The 17,295-nt window shown below is 49.9% G+C and overlaps 2 long non-coding RNA genes across 2 annotated transcripts in view; both read right to left on the bottom strand.

Moving 5' to 3' along the window:
- LOC127041590 (uncharacterized) overlaps window positions 1-8,454 on the bottom strand; it is a 49,062-nt gene extending 40,608 nt beyond the window's left edge. The window contains exon 1 of the long non-coding RNA XR_007771684.1: window positions 8,344-8,454. This is a non-coding gene — a long non-coding RNA (uncharacterized LOC127041590). The remainder of the gene's footprint in view (window positions 1-8,343) is intronic.
- Window positions 1-16,509, bottom strand: part of LOC127041584 (uncharacterized) — a 102,569-nt gene extending 86,060 nt beyond the window's left edge. The window contains exon 1 of the long non-coding RNA XR_007771678.1: window positions 15,734-16,509. This is a non-coding gene — a long non-coding RNA (uncharacterized LOC127041584). The remainder of the gene's footprint in view (window positions 1-15,733) is intronic.
- Between the last annotated feature and the right edge of the window lie 786 nt (window positions 16,510-17,295).

Below are 17,295 nucleotides of genomic sequence, written 5' to 3'. Positions count from 1 at the left end.
TCCACATTAAATTTCATTTGCCATTTTGTTGCCCAATCACAGTTTTGAGATACGTTTCTGAAGTTCTTCACTGTCTGCTTTGGTCTTAACTATCTTGAGCAGTTTAGTATCATCTGCAAACTTTGCCACCTCACTGTTTACCCCTTTCTCCAGATCATTTATGAATAAATTGCATAAGATTGGTCCTAGGACTGACCATTGGGGAACACCACTAGTTACCCCTCTCCATTCTGAACACACCAATGGGCGAACCTGGAGAGAGAGGTGGCATCCCTTCGATAGGTCAGCTGGTAGAGCAAATGACTGGAGCCAGCACTCAGGAAGTCATCCTGACGTCGCCCTTCTGACTCCAGCTTGAAGGAGAGCTTCTTTTTCTTCCCCTTGCTGACAAAGAGCAAGAGAAGAAAGAAAGGTCAGGTGCTTCCAATACTGGGCTCTGGGCCCCCTCAAAGTTGCAAGGGAGTTTAGCAAGCAAAAAAGGTAAAACCGCAATGACTCAATGGCATTTCTCCATTGGTCTGTCTGCTTTGGGGCAGGGACAATAACACGTCCTGCTGCATTCGTTATTTCAAAGGGCGGTTTAGGATTTTCATTCTCATACACTGTGCACAAAGCAGGACTTAACACTCAGTGTAACCTAAATGAGCAGCCCACAGATTCTGGCAGCCACAAAGAGCATTTGGTGTGAGAGCCCAGACCTGCCCCAGCCCCAGCCCCAGCCGCGGAGGGTCATCCACGACCTACCAGCTGCTAACTCCTAAACTTTCAGTAACTCTATTATCAGTGCCTGGAGTGTAATTTAAACCATAAGAAAAACTACACTGGGCTAGACCAAAGGACCATCTAGCTCTGAATCTTGCCTTCTGACAGCAGCCAAGAGCAGGTGCCCCAAAAGACACTCAACAAGGCACCACTGAGAGTTATTATCCCTGCCCCAAAAGCAGACAGACCAATGGAGAACTGCCATGACTCCAGGGTAATACTTCCCTGCGGTTTTACCATTTCCACTTGCTAAACTCCCTCCCAACCTTCTGGGTTCCTAGAGCAGGGTACTGAGCCTGAGCCCAGACACGTACACTGCAACTTTACAGCCCAAGCCACATTACCCTGATTACTCCAACACAGGCCTACCCTGGGTGTTTCATTGCACTGGAGACGTACCCTAACATTTTGTCTACACTCTGATTAACACACCCAGGGCAGTTCTCTCAAAGCCCAGGTCAGCTGACTCAGGCTTATGCGGCTGGGACTGCAAGACTATAAAATGACAGTGCAGACATATGGACTTGAGCCCAACCTCTGAGACCCCACGAGGGGTGAGGGTTTCTGAACCCAGGCTTCAGTGTGAACACAAATATCTGCACCACAGTTTTTATCCTCTCAGCCTTAGCATAATGAGCCCAAGTCAGATGACCCAGGCCAGCCATCCTGCCATCTTTATCCCGGGAGAGATGGACTCTAAGGGTACGCTCCCATTGCAATGTAAGCCCAGGAATGACAAGCTGTGCTAAAAGCAGCCCCCTGCCAGCCCCATATTCACCACCCTCATATAGTGATGATACGTTTTGAACAAAGTCTGCCTGGTGAGGGATCATTTTAAAAATCTTGAAGTGTTCATCTGTTGAACATTAATGTCTTCTTGCATTCTATGGGCTCACATTGGTTTCAGAAGTTATGAAGTTTGCTCTGTGTGCATTACAGAAATATGTTATGAGGTTGGGAAATGCCCACCGCCTGCCTTTCAGGTGAAAAATGGAGGAGCCAGACTCTCTGCTGGCCCATTGAAGGTATCCACACTCCCAAGGACTATTCCAGGAACCGTGTAAAATGCAGACTTCTCTGAGATAGCACAGAGACAATGGACAGTGCTTGACTCATGTCGTAGCAAAGGTACTTTCTAGCAAGTTGGAAGAAACTATGAAAGGGAAGTAGAGACATTATGAATTGGCCTCTCTCCCCCACAACTCAACAGCTGGAAACACATCTGGAGGACAAAGACTGAAATGAGATAAATCAGAAGAGAATAACAATACTACATTCAAATCAAAGTCCTCAAACAGACTGGTATTGGTTTTTCAGCAGAAAATTTTCAGTTTGGGGAATTTTCTTTTCCCAGTCAGACTTTGCCAAGGGAAGCAGGGAGAAAATGTTTGAGTTGCCTTCTTCAGGACAGCTTGCCCTAGACATTCTAGCTGTGGGTCACTGTCATGGCCTTGCTGAGAAATGGGGTATTTTTATAATTTGAGGAGGTCCCAGGGTGTTTGGGGGAGATTATGAGGATGCTACCTTTTGAGATAAAAACTAATAAATACAGAACTAGAGAATTTCTTTTTTGAGAAATCTGAGATTTAGACATTTTATTTAAAGCTGGGGAGGGGGAGGAGAGAGGGTTGTCTGAGTTTCTGAGGTTTTTGTTTGCAAGAAGCATTATTGTTTGATCTGTCATTGTACCAAAGGGGAGATGGTTGTCTATAAAGGAGGGGTGAAGACTAAAAGCATCTGAGGAGGATGGGATTAGAACCCATGCAGGCAGAGAGCAATGGATTAGCAATCCATCACCTTAACCACTCAGGCACCTCAATTGACCTGTTATAAAAAAAACAGTAGGAGAAATCTAAGGCCGGCAGTGATAGGGACAATATGGAGTTTTTAAATACTAAGCAGAAGCAGGTGCTGAATGAGCTCCCCCATCACATCTAGTGAGCAGCTGTGGGAAAGACTTCAGGAACAGATTCTGTTTGCATAGACACACCTACTCTACCTAGCTATGCAGCATGATGGGGCCGCTTCCCCAAAATGACCAGTTTTGGCTGGTTGCAGGTTACAAATCACTTTAGCACTGAGTGGTATGAAATGTTATTATCCTTCCTGCATGAGTGAAGGGCAGCAGAACATACTTAGTCGGTCCTGATGGAGGGGTAGGTGGGTGAGGAATAGCTTTTATTGGACTGTATAGAAGTGATTGAGGACATCATCCTAAACCAGTGGTCCCCAGACATTACACACTGAGCCCTCTTATCCATGTCTGTGGCCCCTCAGAAGCCACAGTCGAAAACCGAGGCTGGGAGTGGGGCTGTTGCTTGCTGTGGAGAGGGGTGCAGACAAGGGTGAAGGGGGTCAAGGCTGAGCTGCGAGCCAGAGGCCCAGGCTGAGGGTGGGTTGAGGAAATACTGGGACAGAGTAGGGCGCAGTGCTGCTTCCTTCATGGGGGCTGGCTCGGGCCCTGAGGTGCCCCCATGAATGTTCCTCTGTGTCCCCCTAGGAGTCACACCCCACATTTTGGGGAGCACTGAAGCCTACTCGCTAATCAGGGGTTAGTGATGACAAAGCCCAGGCAAAGGGAGAACAAGTGCAGGGGCCCCAGCACCAGAACCATGCCCCCCCACACTTCTGTCTGTGGATCTGCCCCCTTCTGCACCTTCCATTCATGGCCCCATCCACTATGTCACCTCTGTTCCACCCCTTCCCCCACTGGCCCCACCCTGTCACTCCTTTACTCCTGCACCACTTTGGCCCCGAGACCAGAGAAGCTCTGTGCCCCTGCTGCAGCTCCCAGGCCGTAGCAGGGAGTGGGAGCTCCCCCAGCCCTGGGGCTGACATGGGGCAGACTTTTCCAGGGGGGCCCAATTTGGCCAGGGCACCTAGTCATGGGCCCCACTGCCCCCTTGGCGATGCAAGGTTTCTAGAGGCTGAGTCCCACCCCCCGAGCCTCCATTACGAGCCGCCCAGGCTACTACTGTTCAGTGTGTGGCCAGTCTCCCTGTGCTCTCTGCTGTTCGTGCTGGGGAGCCTGGCCAGCCTTAGGGATGGGGCCCCCTGGCAGCCGCCCAGGGCTCCAGGGTGTCAAAGGGCACCATGTGCCAGTGCGAAGGTGCTCCCTGCTCTCCCCTGCTGCAATGCTCCTCTGTGGCCCCATAGAGGGTTGTGGGGAGCGAGGAGCAACACTATGTGCTCCATACGTCCTGGTCACTTTCCCCACCTGGGCTGTGCTGTGAGGGGAGCATCAGAAGCGCTGCTCTCTGCCCTCCCCTTATGCAGCCTGGCTGAGGAATGTGACCTGGATGCAGGGAGCTCGGATGATGTCGCTTCTCGCCTCCACAGCCCCTAGGGGTGGCCAGAGGAGCAGAGTTCCATGGAGGTGCGGGCAGCAATGCCAGCTGCTCCATGCACACAGGTCGGTGTCCTCACGTGGGTGCAGAAGGGGGTGCAAGGTTTAGGGGTGAAGGGGGTGCAGGAGAGGGGCAATGGCTGGTGGCACAGGAGGGGAGTGTGGGAGTTAAGGGCAAAGGGGACACAGCGTAGTGGTTAGGGCACAGGAGGGGGCAGGAGTTGGGGTGAAGGAGGCACAAGGGTTGGGAGTGCAGGAGCTAGCGGTAAAGGGGGAGGGGGATCATCCAGGGGTGATGGGGAAGTGCCTAAGTACATGTTTTGCCCAGGGCACCAGTTCCCCTAACGCTGGTCCTTGATAACATTTCTTGCTGGGAGGCGGAGGGTAGAAAAGGAAGGAGTCCTAGCAGCTCTTCTGGGAGCGCAGGTGAAGAATGACTCCCCTTTCTCTAGATTCTCCCCGTGGGGCTCTGGGGCGAACAGAGCTGCATAGCTTCCGCCGCATTCTCCAGATTGTCTGTGCTGGGCTCCCGTGGAAGTTACAGAAGGCAACAATTACCTGACGTTTCTCAGCCATTGTGGACAGAGCCGCACAGCTTCCTCTGCAAACTCTACAGGTTCAAATCAAGTCTCTGAAGTCCATCCACAGCTGGGATGGGTCATTCAGTCCTTTGTAGAGAGCTTCAGTTTGTAGCAAAGTCCCTCCAGAGGTATGAAGCACGATTGGAGACAAAGCATCAGCCTTTTATAATCTCTTGCCATGTGATCTTTGCTTTCTTTGTCCCAAGGACACTCTATCCAGCATGTGGCATAGAAAAACCTTAGATTTCTGTCCAGAGGCAAGTCCCTGCATATCTTGCTAAGTCACAAGGGATATCTGCCTTCTTTCAATGGGTCAGTTGTACAGCTCATGGTCCTTAATGAGCCATCAAGCAAGTTAGGCAGAACTGACATCAACTTGTCCGGCTGGGGTGTTCCCCAGAAGCATAGCACAAGTTTGAAAAACACACAGCATAGAGCCAATATTCATAACGTCAACTACAAAAATGATACACATATAGAGATAGCATAATTCTAATCAGCCAATCAGAACCTCTCCATACACCCCTTACATGACAACCTTTCTACAATATTGGCTGCAAATATAGAACAGTGGTCGCAACGGTGATCTACAGAGTTACACATTATGTCAATAACATCACAGGAGGTGACACGACATCAGTGAGACTGATATTGGAATACTGCCTCCAGTTTTGGTGTCCTCATTTGAAAAAGATGTTGTGAAATTGGAGCTGGGGAAGCAAAGAGCCACCAAATGTTCTGAGGGCTGGAGAAAAATGCCTTCTAGTGAGCTATTGAAAGAGCTCGACCTGTTTAGCTTATCAAAAGAAGATAGAAAGGTGACTTCATTGAAGTGCCTTAATGGAGAGAAAAGATTGGCTATTAAAGGGCTCTTTGATCTAGCAGAGAAAAGCATAACAAGACCCGATGGCTGGAAGGTGAAAAGAGACAAATTCATATTACACTTAAGGCACAAATAATCAACAGCGAGGATGTTTCACCACAGGAACAAGCTACCAAGGAAAGTGGTGGATTCGCCATCTCCTGATGTCATTCAATGAAGACTAGATGCCTTTCTGAAATGTGTTTGCCCCAAAAGTAGCTCTTGTGTCATACAGGAGGCCTGTGATATGCAGGGGGTCAGATTAGATGCTCTAATGGTCTCTTCTGGCCATAAAGTCGACTAATTTCTGAAAAACTGAGTGTAGCATTGGGAGCAGCGTCTGATGTTTTACTGTCTAGCCGGCTTGCTCCTTGAGTTTGGTGATCCACAGGGAGTAGCTCAAATCTCCAAAGTGCCTGGCCAGGGGCAGGACATTAGCACAGCAAGGGAGGGGTGTGGCAGTGACATCACAAAGGCCTTTTGCAGGACCTCAGATTATTGGTCAAAGGTGGTAGGGAGGTGGTGACCTCATAGAGAGATGCTGACATCAGCCAGGCAGGAGAGGGGCGAGGGGCCAGGGAAACCTCAGAGACCCCTGTGGCTTTGCTTCAGCAAGTCTCCATCTCCAGGTCTCTCTTTGAGGACTGAGAGAGTATTTCGGTTCAGGTACGTGAGCACCAGGAGGAATCTCTTTTGAGTTTTCTCCTTCCCTTTTCCTGATTTTACTAGAAAACAGCCATCCCTGTTTAGAAGGTAAGAGCCTCCTCGAGGTTTGAAACCTGTTCAGTCTGATCCATCTGGTGACAGATGAATTCTAGGCATGGAAAACACGAGCTTAAGGTGGCAGAATTTTATTCTGCACCTGGGATTTTGTCCCTCAGAATCACAGGGGACATTAAGGTTTGTCCTTTTTGTTTCACCTTTTCCTCCATCCCTCTCTCCCTCCTTTCTCTTCTTCTCTTGCTTCTGGTGTCTCGTGTGTGTGTGTGTGTGTGTGTGTGTGTGTGTGTGTGTGTGTGTGTGTGTGTGTGTGTGTGTGTGTTGCGGGGGAGTGCTCGGCAGCTCCCACTATGGGAGGTCCACCCAAAAATACGGGGATGAAATAGTGTTTGGGCAGTGATCCCCACCAGTGACCTGGCCATCCTTTGGGCTCTCTGGTGAGAACCCTCAGCCTCTCATCCTCAGTCTCTACCCTGATTGGCTGAGCAGGGGCTTATTGACAGGGAGGAGACTCAGGTCCTTGTTGTTCTCTTTGAAAACCAAGTAAATAAGTCATAACCACTTATATGTTTGATGAATTTTGCTGCTTCTCTGCATTAATGGTCTCTGAGCAGTTCATGATTCTCTCTAACATTGCAGTTCTCCTCAAATACTTGCTGAATAATTACTGTGCACTGTTGTTGATCTGGAGCTCATCTGAGAGCACTTTACTCAGGTCATTCAATGTCTGAAATTCAATATTCGATGGTTAGTTTGAAAATTGGCGCTCTTGGGTCCTACTCCCAACTTTGCCACTGACTGTCTGTGTGACCTAAGACAAGTCAATTCTCCTTTCTCAGCCTTAGCTTCTCCCTCTTTCAAGTAGGGATAATAATGATCCGCTCCTACCTACCTTACAGTATGTGGAGGCAGGACTGGCTCTAGGTTTTTTGCTGCCCCAAGCAAAAAAAAATTTGTCTGTCCCCCCATCCCCCTGCTGCCCGAGCCCTGGGCACTCTCCCAACCCCGCACCCCCTGCCTCCCCAGCTCTGGGCCTCCCTCCACCCCTCTGCTGACCCACCCCTGGGCTCTACCCCCTGACCCTCAACCCCCCTGCTGCCCCAGCCTTGGGCTCTAACCCCTGACCCTCATCCCCCTGCCATCCCAGCACTGGGCTCTCCTCCCCACACCTGCACCCCCTGCCAAGCCAGCCCTGGGCTCTTGCACACATACACCCCATGCTGCCCCAGCTCTGGGATCTCCCCCCACCAGTGCTCCCCCACCCACACACCCAATGCCGCCCCAGTCCTGGGCTCTGCCCCCTCCACCTGCACCCCCTGCTGCCCCAGCCCTGGGCTCCTCCCCCCACCTGCACCCTCCTTCTGCCCCAGCCCTGGGTCACTGTTAACTTGCTCCCAGGGCGGGTCATTCAGCAGGAATTTCGGATGTGCACAGAACACAGACAGGATTGGTTCCCACATGGTTATAGAGCTGCAGTAAAGTGGAACAATTTTCAGCTTGTGCGATTGGAAGATATCTGGATGCATATTGTAAGACTGTCCTCCATAAATGAAGAAAAGTTGAGGTGCCTTTATTATTCTTTCTTCCACTCTTCGTTTGTATGGGGAATTTGCCAGTGCAATATCACTGTCTTCCTTTTAAACAAACAAAAAGGCAATGACTGTTGAAAATAGCAATTCCAGTCCTAAAAACCTCTGGGAAGCATTACTTGCTCAATTTTATCCTACTTTTTCTACAGGAAATTACAGTGGATCAGTATATTTGTTTTGGGAGAAATGAAGTACCAGCTGCCCAAACTGAGCTTGAGCACTCCTGAATTTTGAGGTGTTCAGATCTGGAAGGCAGGTGCTAGATTCCCTTTCTGAATATTAGCTCAATCTGGAAAGGAAAAGTCAATTTCTGCTTCCATGGCTCAGAAGTGGAAATCCTCCTACGTGCCTGGTACTGTATCTAAAGCTGCCCAGGTCCAGTAGAGCCTCCCCTCCCTTACTTTTCATTTTAAATTCTAGTGGGACCCACATACGTCCCTTGCTAGGCTTCAGATAGAGAGGGGCACTGTCCAGTTAGTCCACCCAATTCCTTCTTTGGGGGCTGCAAGGTGAGGTCACACCAGTGTCCCTAGGCCAGTCTGGGGATGTCTTCTGAAGGGGGTATCTGGGCCAAAGCCTTCTACTTATTGGGCACATTTGTTCTCCATTCACAGTGCCACCCCGCTCTAGCAGTGAGCTCTCCATTCACAGCAAGCTGCAGCATGAGGTTTCACCTACCATACTCCCTTCTCCTCCCTTCCCTGTTGATAGCAGCCAATGCAATGCTGGGAAATGTAGTTCTTTCCCGGCTCCAGGGCTGGCTCTATAGGCAGGGAGCTAACCAAGGAACTATAGTTCCCAAGACTCCCTGTTGGTTCTCAGCTCCCAGGCTTCAGAGTAGCAGCTGTGTTAGTCTGTATCCGCAAAGAACAGCAGTACTTGTGGCACCTTAGAGCCTAACAAATTTATTTTAGCATGAGCTTTCATGAGCTACAGCTCACTTCTTCGGATGCACAGAATGGAACACACAGACAGGAGATATTTATACATACAGGGAACATGAAAAGGTGGAAGTATGCATACCAACAGGAAGAGTCTAATCAATTGAGATGAGCTATCGTCAGCAGGAGAGAAAAAAAAACCTTTTGAAGTGATAATTAAGATGACCTATAGAAGGTTTGAGGAGAACTTAACATAAGGAAATAGATTCAATTAATGTAATGACCCAACCGTTCCCAGTCTCTGTTTAAGCCTGAGTTAATTGTATCTAATTTGCATATTAATTCGAGTTCAGCAGTCTCTCTTTGGAGTCTGTTTTTGAAGTTTTTTTGTTGCAAAATTGCCACCTTCAAGTCTATCATTGAGTGGTTAGAGAGGTTGAAGTGTTCTCCCACTGGTTTTTGAATGTTATGATTCCTGATGTCAGATTTGTGTCCATTTATTCTTTTGCGTAGAGACTGTCCGGTTTGGCCAATGTACATGGCAGAGGGGCATTGCTGGCACATGATGGCATATATCATGTTGGTAGATGTGCAGGTGAACGAGCCCCTGATGGCGTGGTTGATGTGATTAGATCCTATGATAGTGTCACTTGTATAGATATGTGAATAGAGCTGGCATCGGGCTTTGTTGCAAGGATAGGTTTCTAGGTTAGTGTGTATGGTGTATGGTGTGCGGTTGCTGGTGAGTATTTGCTTCAGGTTGGGAAGCTGTCTATAAGCGAGGACTGGCCTATCTCCTAAGATCTGTGAGCATGAGGGGTCATCTTTCAGGATAGGTTGTAGATCTTTGATGATGTGCTGGAGAGGTTTTAGTTGGGGGCTGTAGGTGATGACTGGTGGTGTTCTGTTATTTTCTTTGTTGGGCCTGTCCTGTAGTAGGTGGCTTCTGGGTACTCTTCTGTCTCTTTCAATCTGTTTTCTCACTTCAGTGGTGGGTATTGTAGTTTCAAGAATGCTTGATAGAGATCTTGTAGGTGTTTCTCTCTGTCTGAGGGATTGGAGCATATACGGTTGTATCTTAGAGCTTGGCCGTAGACAATGGATCATGTGGTGTGTCCTGGATGGAAGCTGGAGGCATGTAGGTAAGTATAGCAGTCAGTGGGTTTCCGCTATAGGGTGGTGTTTATGTGACCATCGCTTATTAGCACAGTAGTGTCTAGGAAATGGACCGCTTGTGTGGATTGGTCTAGGCTGAGGTTGAGGTTGGAAGGAAATTGTTAAAATCACGGTGCAATTCCTTGAGGGCAAGTAGAGTAGGGGCGTTAGGGAACGAGAGCTAAGGAAGCATTGTTCTAAGTCAGTCATAAAGATGTTGGCGTACTGTGGGGCCATGCGGGTACCCATAGCAGTGCCGCTGACTTGAAGGTATATATTGTCCCCAAATGTGAAATAGTTTTGGGGAGGACAAAGTCACAAAGTTCAGCCACCAGGATAGCCGTGATATTATCGAGGATACTGTTCCTGACGGCTTGTAGTCCATCTTTGTGTGGAATGTTGGTGTATAGGGCTTCTACCTCCATAGTGGCCAGGATGGTGTTTTCTGGAAGATCATCGATGGATTGTAGTTTCCTCAGGAAGTCAGTGGTGTCTTGAAGATAGCTGGGACTGCTGGTAGCATAGGGCCTGAGGAGAGAGTCCACATAGCCAGACAATCCTGCTGTTAAGGTGCCAAGGCTTGAGATGATGGGGCATCCAGGATTTCCAGGTTTATGGATCTTGGGTAGCAAATAGAATACACCTGGTCAGGGTTTTAGCCATGTGTCTGTACAGATCTGTTCCTGTGCTTTTTCAGGGAGTTTTTTGAGCAGATGGTGTAGTTTCTTTTGATAATCATCAGTGGGATCAGGGGGTAATGGCCTGTAGAATGTGGAGTTAGAGAGCTGCCTAGCAGCCTCTTGTTCGTATTCCAACCTATTCATGGTGACGACAGCACCTCCTTTGTCAGCCTTTTTTATTATGATGTTGGAGTTGTTCTTGAGGCTGTGGATGGCATTGTGTGCAGTACGGCTTAGCTTATAGAGCAAGTGATGCTGCTTTCCCACAATTTCAGCCTGTGCACGTTGATGGAAGCAATCTATGTAGAAGTCCAGTCTGTTGTTTCGACCCTCAGGAGGAGTCCATGCAGAATCCTTTTTTATTATAGCGTTGGTAGGAAGGATTCTGTGGGTTAGTATGTTGTTCAGAGGTGTATTGGAAGTATTCTTTGAGTCAGAGATGACGAAAGTAGGATTCTAGGTCACTGCTCCCAGGCTGGATCCTTCTTAGCTGCTGCCCCTGCAAATGGGCTGCCCCAAGTACCTGCTTGCTTTGCTGGTGCCTAGAGCCACCCCTGGGACCGACACATGTTTGTTTTCATCCTCTGAGTCAGGAAAACCACAAAAGCCTCTTCTTTTGTACTGGGGCAGGCAAAAATAAGGTGACACTAAATTATTCTGATTGCTAAAAGCAGGTTTAGGGAGTTGTGTATTTTTGAAAAAAAAATAATAATATCCTTCTAACTAACAGCATGAGATAAAAAGAGAACACAGACAAACCTTGTCAGTAAGGGCTAATGTCCTAAATGGGAAATCAGCAGGGGTTTGTAGCTGGGGGAGCGTACAGTCTGAATGTGTATGACCTGACCCCAGCCTCCACCCCCACATAGCAGTAGGGCTTGGCACTCTCTCTGTGCATTGGTGTGGTGGCTGAGTGGTTAACCAAGCAGTGACAATTCAAGGAGGTTCCCTGAGTCGGTTTCACTCCTCAGGAGATTCTGCACAATAAAAATTCTGTGCACAATAGTTTACAATTATGCAAATTTTATTTGCCAATAAATAAATGTGGAGGCTCCAGCATGGCAGTGGGGAAGCAGAGGCTCTTGGATGCCCAGAGGTGGGATATCACCCTGCAACCCCCTCTCCCTTCCAGGGAAACAGCCTCTGTGGTGAGGCTGCACTTCTCTGCTGCCTACTCCAGGAGCTCCCAAAAGACTCCCCAGAACTGCTCATGAGGGGTGCATGACCACTCTTGTGGCTTCCCTTTGTTTCCCCATCAGAAAGCCTGAGCAGCTGGCCCCGGGTGATTTGAAAGGGCCCGGGGGTTCTTGCCACCACTACCGGCAGCACAGTGGGGCTAAAGCAGATTCCTGCCCACCCTCGCTTCAAATGGCGCACCACTACCAGAAGCATCTGGCACGTCCCTGCGGCCCCTGTGGGGTGTGTCTCTTGCATGCTGCCCCTGCCCCAAGTGCCAACTCTGCCATTGGAACTGCGACAATGGGAGCTGCAGGGGTGGTGCCTGTGGGCAGTGGTGCCAGGGGACTCCCCCAGCCTCCTACATATAGGATTTGTGCCAGAGGGGGGTGTGGGTCACTTTCAGGAGCTGCCTGAGATAAGTGCCACATCCCAACCCCCTGCTCCAGCCCAGAACCTGCACCTCATGCACCCAAAATCCCTCCCAGAGCCTGCCACTGCCCCCCTTGCACCCCAACCCCCTGCCCCAGCCCAGATTCCGCACCCCATCCACACCCAAACTCCATCCTGGAGCCCGCCACCGCCCCCCCCTGCTTTGTTGGCAGTTTTGTTCCAGCGGCTGGGGAAACACCACAACATTAAAGAAACCAACGGTACCAAGACCTGCAGCGTCACCTGTGGGGTTTCCACAAGAGCATCCATGCTGAGGAGCCAGTCAGCATGTGACTATATGACCGGATCAAATGACAACTGGCCGAGTTCCAGGAGATGAGGCTGCAGCTGGCCGATATGAGCGGGAGCACTGAGTGAAGGGAGAGGCAGCTCCCCTAACATTTTTGTGGCCTGCAGGGAATGCAGACAAAGCAGGGGGATGCGGGGACTCAGGGCAGGACCTGTGGATCTGATAGTGCAGGACCACAGTCGATGGAGGAGGAGAGAGAGTCCCGCAAGAGGAAGCTGCTAGTGGGAAGCAATAAGTGCAGAGTACAAACCAGCCAGCTGAGAGTCACAGGGGTCTAGAAAATGAAATGGCAGCAGGTCCCATGGTGTAATGGGCAGCACTCAGGACTTTGGATCCTGGGTTTAAATCTCAGTAGGACCTCCTGGAGCAATGCTGGTTTCCTGCAAAGCCATGGAGCTCAATGTGCTTGGCTCCCCTCTCTCAGGGTGAACTGGAGTGAGTTTTTTCCCTCCTGCTGGGTGACTGATGCCCACTGGAGACAGGTCTTTGGTCCGGCCGGTTCAATGGGCTGGCTGCTATAGGTTGGGGTCCTTGAACTTAACACTCTGGCTGGAGAGCCCTGCGGTTGACCATCTGGTTGTTTCTCACTGCTTCACTTGATGTTCACAACTTTGGTCCCTGCAGCTGCCACACTCTTCCTCTTGCCCACATGATATTCAAAGGAAGGAGGGCCAGGGCCAGTCTTCATAGTCAGGGCTAGGCAAGAAGGAGGAAGAGTCCCAGGCTGGAGCCCAACATCTTTCCTGCTCTGGGCACCTAGAGCAGAGGCGGCTGGGGCTGACAGCTCCAAGGGAAGGTTTATAAGGCACAGAGCAACCGAGGGCAGGGCAAGAGGAGGAGATAACCATGCCTATGCGTGGCCAACAGACAGCCACAAAGACACCCGGCCAGCCTGCTCCATGCCATGCCAAACCCCCACTGAAGGCCACCCACAGACCAGCATTCGTTCTGCGGCTGGCATCACAAGGTGGTTGGAAAGCAGGTGGGGCCTCTGACCATTCCTAATGCAACCCCCTCAGCCCCTAATCCAGCCATGAATCAAGGAGACAAGACCCTCAGTTGGGCAGCAGAGGTGCAATGGGTTAGTGACAGGACTTATAGTAGCAGTGCTGAGGGGAATGATGCTGAAGTTGTGAGCTTAAACCTCACCTAAAGCACTAGTTTTCTTTAAGCAAATGGCTTCTGCCAATCATTTTGTCCTGCAGAAAATACAATTCCAGCTCAGAAGACACCGAGGTCCCCTTGCTTTACAGAGAGCAGGGCAGATTCCACGGATCTCCCAGACTCTGCTCTCCACCAGCCACCTGTGTCAGGAGGGGTCAGGCAGAGCGCAGAGTACTGCCCCTGACACCTTCTCAGTCTTTGCTCCCCAAACCACCTGTGTGCTCACCCTCTTCGCTGTGAGACTCCAACCCTGCCTGGCTTTCTATATGTTTATGTGGTTTTCATCTGTCGTGCTGATCTGCACATGGGTCCTGTGCGATTTTGGTGGATGCCTGGCATAGTTTTGGGTGTGTGTGTGTATGATTTTTGCATACAGATTGGTTTTTTTGCTTAGTATTCTTTTGGTATGTGGTTTTTGTGCTTTCTTGTTGTGGGCTTTTGCTGTATTTTTTGGTGTGGATTTGTTCTTTCTATATTTTGTGTGGCTTTCCCTTATGTGTATATGGCTCTGTGTGCTGTGTGGGTTTGGTTTGTGTTTATGTCTGTGTGGGCCTGTGCAGTGTGTGATTTTCTTTTTCTCTCTGTGTGTGTTTGTCTCTCTGTTTGTATCTTCATGTGTATATTCACAGGAACTTTTCAGAATCTCCACAGCTTTGCCAATTTTCACCAGGAATTTTTCTCCATTAACAAATTCTCACGTGTTCCCTACCAGTTCGTGACCTTTGCCCCGGGGGCATGTCAGTCTCAAGGTTCTGATTTCCCATTGACCCTTCAACCTTTTATTGGGACTGGGAACTAGCCAACTAAAAACCCCACTAAGTTTTAGTAAAGGGCCAACAGTCCCTTACACGAGCCAGCCCCATGAGGGTCACCGATGGCCAGAGAAGGCAGCACAAGCTGATCCCATGGTGTAATAGGCAGCACTCAGGACTTTGAATCCTAGAGTCTGAGTTCAAATGTCAGTGGGACCTTGTGCTGGTTTGTGGTAAAGCCCTGGAGCTCAGAGTGCTCAATTTCCCTGTTTCTAGTTGTCAAGTATAATTCCCAGTTCCGGACCTTAGTGTCCAAAATATGGGTACTAGCATGAATTTCCCTAAGCTTAATTACCAGCTTAGATCTGATAGGCTGCCACCAATCAGGAATTTTTAGGGCCTGATACCCTCTGGTCCCCCCAAAACCTTCCCAGGGGACCCCAAGACCCAGATTCCTTGAGTCTCACAACAAAGGGAAATAAGCCATTCCCTCCCCCCTCTCTCCCAGCTCCGTCCCGCCCTGGGAACACTTTTAGGAGATCGCCTGATTCAACTTTTTGAATCACCACACCGAGAGGAGTGTTACCTTCCCCCTCACCCAGAGGCAATACAAGCTGCGTGAATATAACACAAAGAGAAAATTTATCCTTCCCTTCTCCCCACCAATTCCCTTGAACCTTAACTAGGAGAAAAAAATTAAACAGGTCTTAAAAGCAAAACTTTTAATAAAAAAGAAAGAAAAAAGTAAAAGGTTTATTTCTGCGCTTTAGATGGTAAACAGTTACAGGGTCTTTCAACTTATAAACAATAGAAAGAAACTTTCTCCAGCAGAAACACAATTTAAGCTACTTCCAGCAAGTACACATATGTAAATGAAAAAAAAAATTAAAAGTCTATGACCGCCTTTTCTTACTCACAATTCTGAATAGATAAGAGACTGTAGCAGGGAGATTGGCAGAAACCTGGTTGCACCCCTAGTCCCATCCAGGACCCAGAGAGAACAAAGCCAAACCCCAAACCCACAAACAAAGGCTTCCCTCCCATGAGATTTGAAAGTATCTTGTCTTCTGATTGGTCCTCTGGTCAGGTGTTTCGGGTCCCTGTTTGTTAACCCTTTACAGGTAAGGGAGCCATTAACCCTTAACTATCTGTTTATGACACCAGTTGTTTAAGAGTGAGTCTTTTCCCTCCTGCTGGGTGACTCACACCCACTGGAGCCAGGTCTTTAGTTGAGATGGCTGCAATGGATTGGGGTGTAGAAGTGGCTGTGGCTGCCTGTAGTCCTGTGGTTTGACCTGGTGGTTGGGATTCTTGCTGCTTCACCTGATGCCCACAAGTTTGGCCCTTGTGCTTACTGCCACACTTTTCCTTTGGCCCACACGATGCTTGAAGAAAGGAGTGCCAGGGCCGGGATTAATAGTCAGGGCTTGGCAGGAGGGAGGTGGAGCCCAGCCTGGAGCCCCTCACACCTTCCCTCCTCCGGACACCTAGAGCAGAGGCGGCTGGTGCTGACAGCTTCAAGGGAAGGTTTATAAGCCACAGAGCAACTGAAGGTGGGGCAAGAGGAGGGGAGGACCATGCCTATGCATGGCCAGCAGACAGCCACAAAGACCCCCAGCCAGGCTGCTTCCTGCCATGCCAAACACCCACTGAAAGCGACCCGCAGACCAGCATGCAGGGCAGCTGCTGATGCTCTGTGGCCAACATCAGAAGAAGATAGGAAAGCAGGGCCAGCCCCCTGGTGTGGCCTCTGTCTGTTCCCACTCACAGTGCTCGCTTTTGCCGTGGGGCAGGAGATTTTACCCCAAGAGGCTTTTCCCCAGCTGGCGAGAAGCAGAGAAACACCCAGGCTCCCAAGGCGCTATGTAGCAACCCCCTCAAGCACAGGGACAGGTGTGCGCTTGGAAGAGGGAAACTGCTCTACACACTAGCCCAGGCAGCCGCCCATTTTCTTTGGCAAGTCAGGAAGGGCAAAGGCTAGACTGGAAGCACCTGGGGCTCCTGCCCCAGCCTTTGTGACACCCAACCCCCAACTCCTTCCCGGGGCTCTAGCTGAAGCCAGAGCATTGGCCTGAGCTGCCAAGAAGAGGTTCCAGCCCTGAAGGGAGCAGGAGCAGGACTTTCAGCACGAAGGTAAAACTGCAGCAACACAACCATGAAGTAACTTGAACTCTCAACTCCTGATCTGAAACCAGATGCCTTATCCATTAGGCCAGCAATGGCTCTGGAGGGCAACTCGTGTCACCTGGGGGGAGGTGATCCAGGCAGTGGGCAGCCCGGGGGTCTGACTTACTGATAAAATTGGTCTCTTCACTCCATGGTGCTCGGCAGCCTGGGTCAATACCGACACATCCCAGGAACAGGTCGGGGTTGAATGGGGTTAGAATTTCCCTCCAAAGCGATTTTAGAGTCTGGCAGCTGCAGCACAAGGCAATGGGGGCTGGTGGGAGTCACTTTGGGGCTGCACAGAAAACAGAACCTCTCCCAACATCCCCGACCGCTGCCCATCAGGGCATCTGGCCGTAGAGGAGCCGGGTCAGCGCCCCCCGTGGAAGGAATCAGGGGGAATGGAAACCCAGGATGGGGAGCTGTGTGTTTCAGCCATGTTAGTATCACTCAAACACATGCACAGTACCCACACACAGAGCCAGTTCATGCTGTAAAACCCCCAGACCCAGGAGGGATGTGTTAATCTCAGCACAAGTTCTGCTTTAACCCATTAGAAATAACCCTGTAATTATTGTGGAGTCTCAGTGCCAGAGGACGCCAAACCCCTGAGATGTCAGTAGAGGGCCAGGTGTAGCATCACTGGACACTGTCAGTGCTTCGGCAGCGAGGCCTTGTACGTGCTGGCCCTGGTGGCTCAGACACATAGCTAGGGAAAG

Source organism: Gopherus flavomarginatus, assembly GCF_025201925.1.
Source record: "Gopherus flavomarginatus isolate rGopFla2 chromosome 13 unlocalized genomic scaffold, rGopFla2.mat.asm SUPER_13_unloc_3, whole genome shotgun sequence".
In the NCBI taxonomy this organism is placed as follows: Eukaryota; Metazoa; Chordata; order Testudines; family Testudinidae; genus Gopherus; species Gopherus flavomarginatus.
This window is presented reverse-complemented; position numbering and strand designations above follow the sequence as displayed.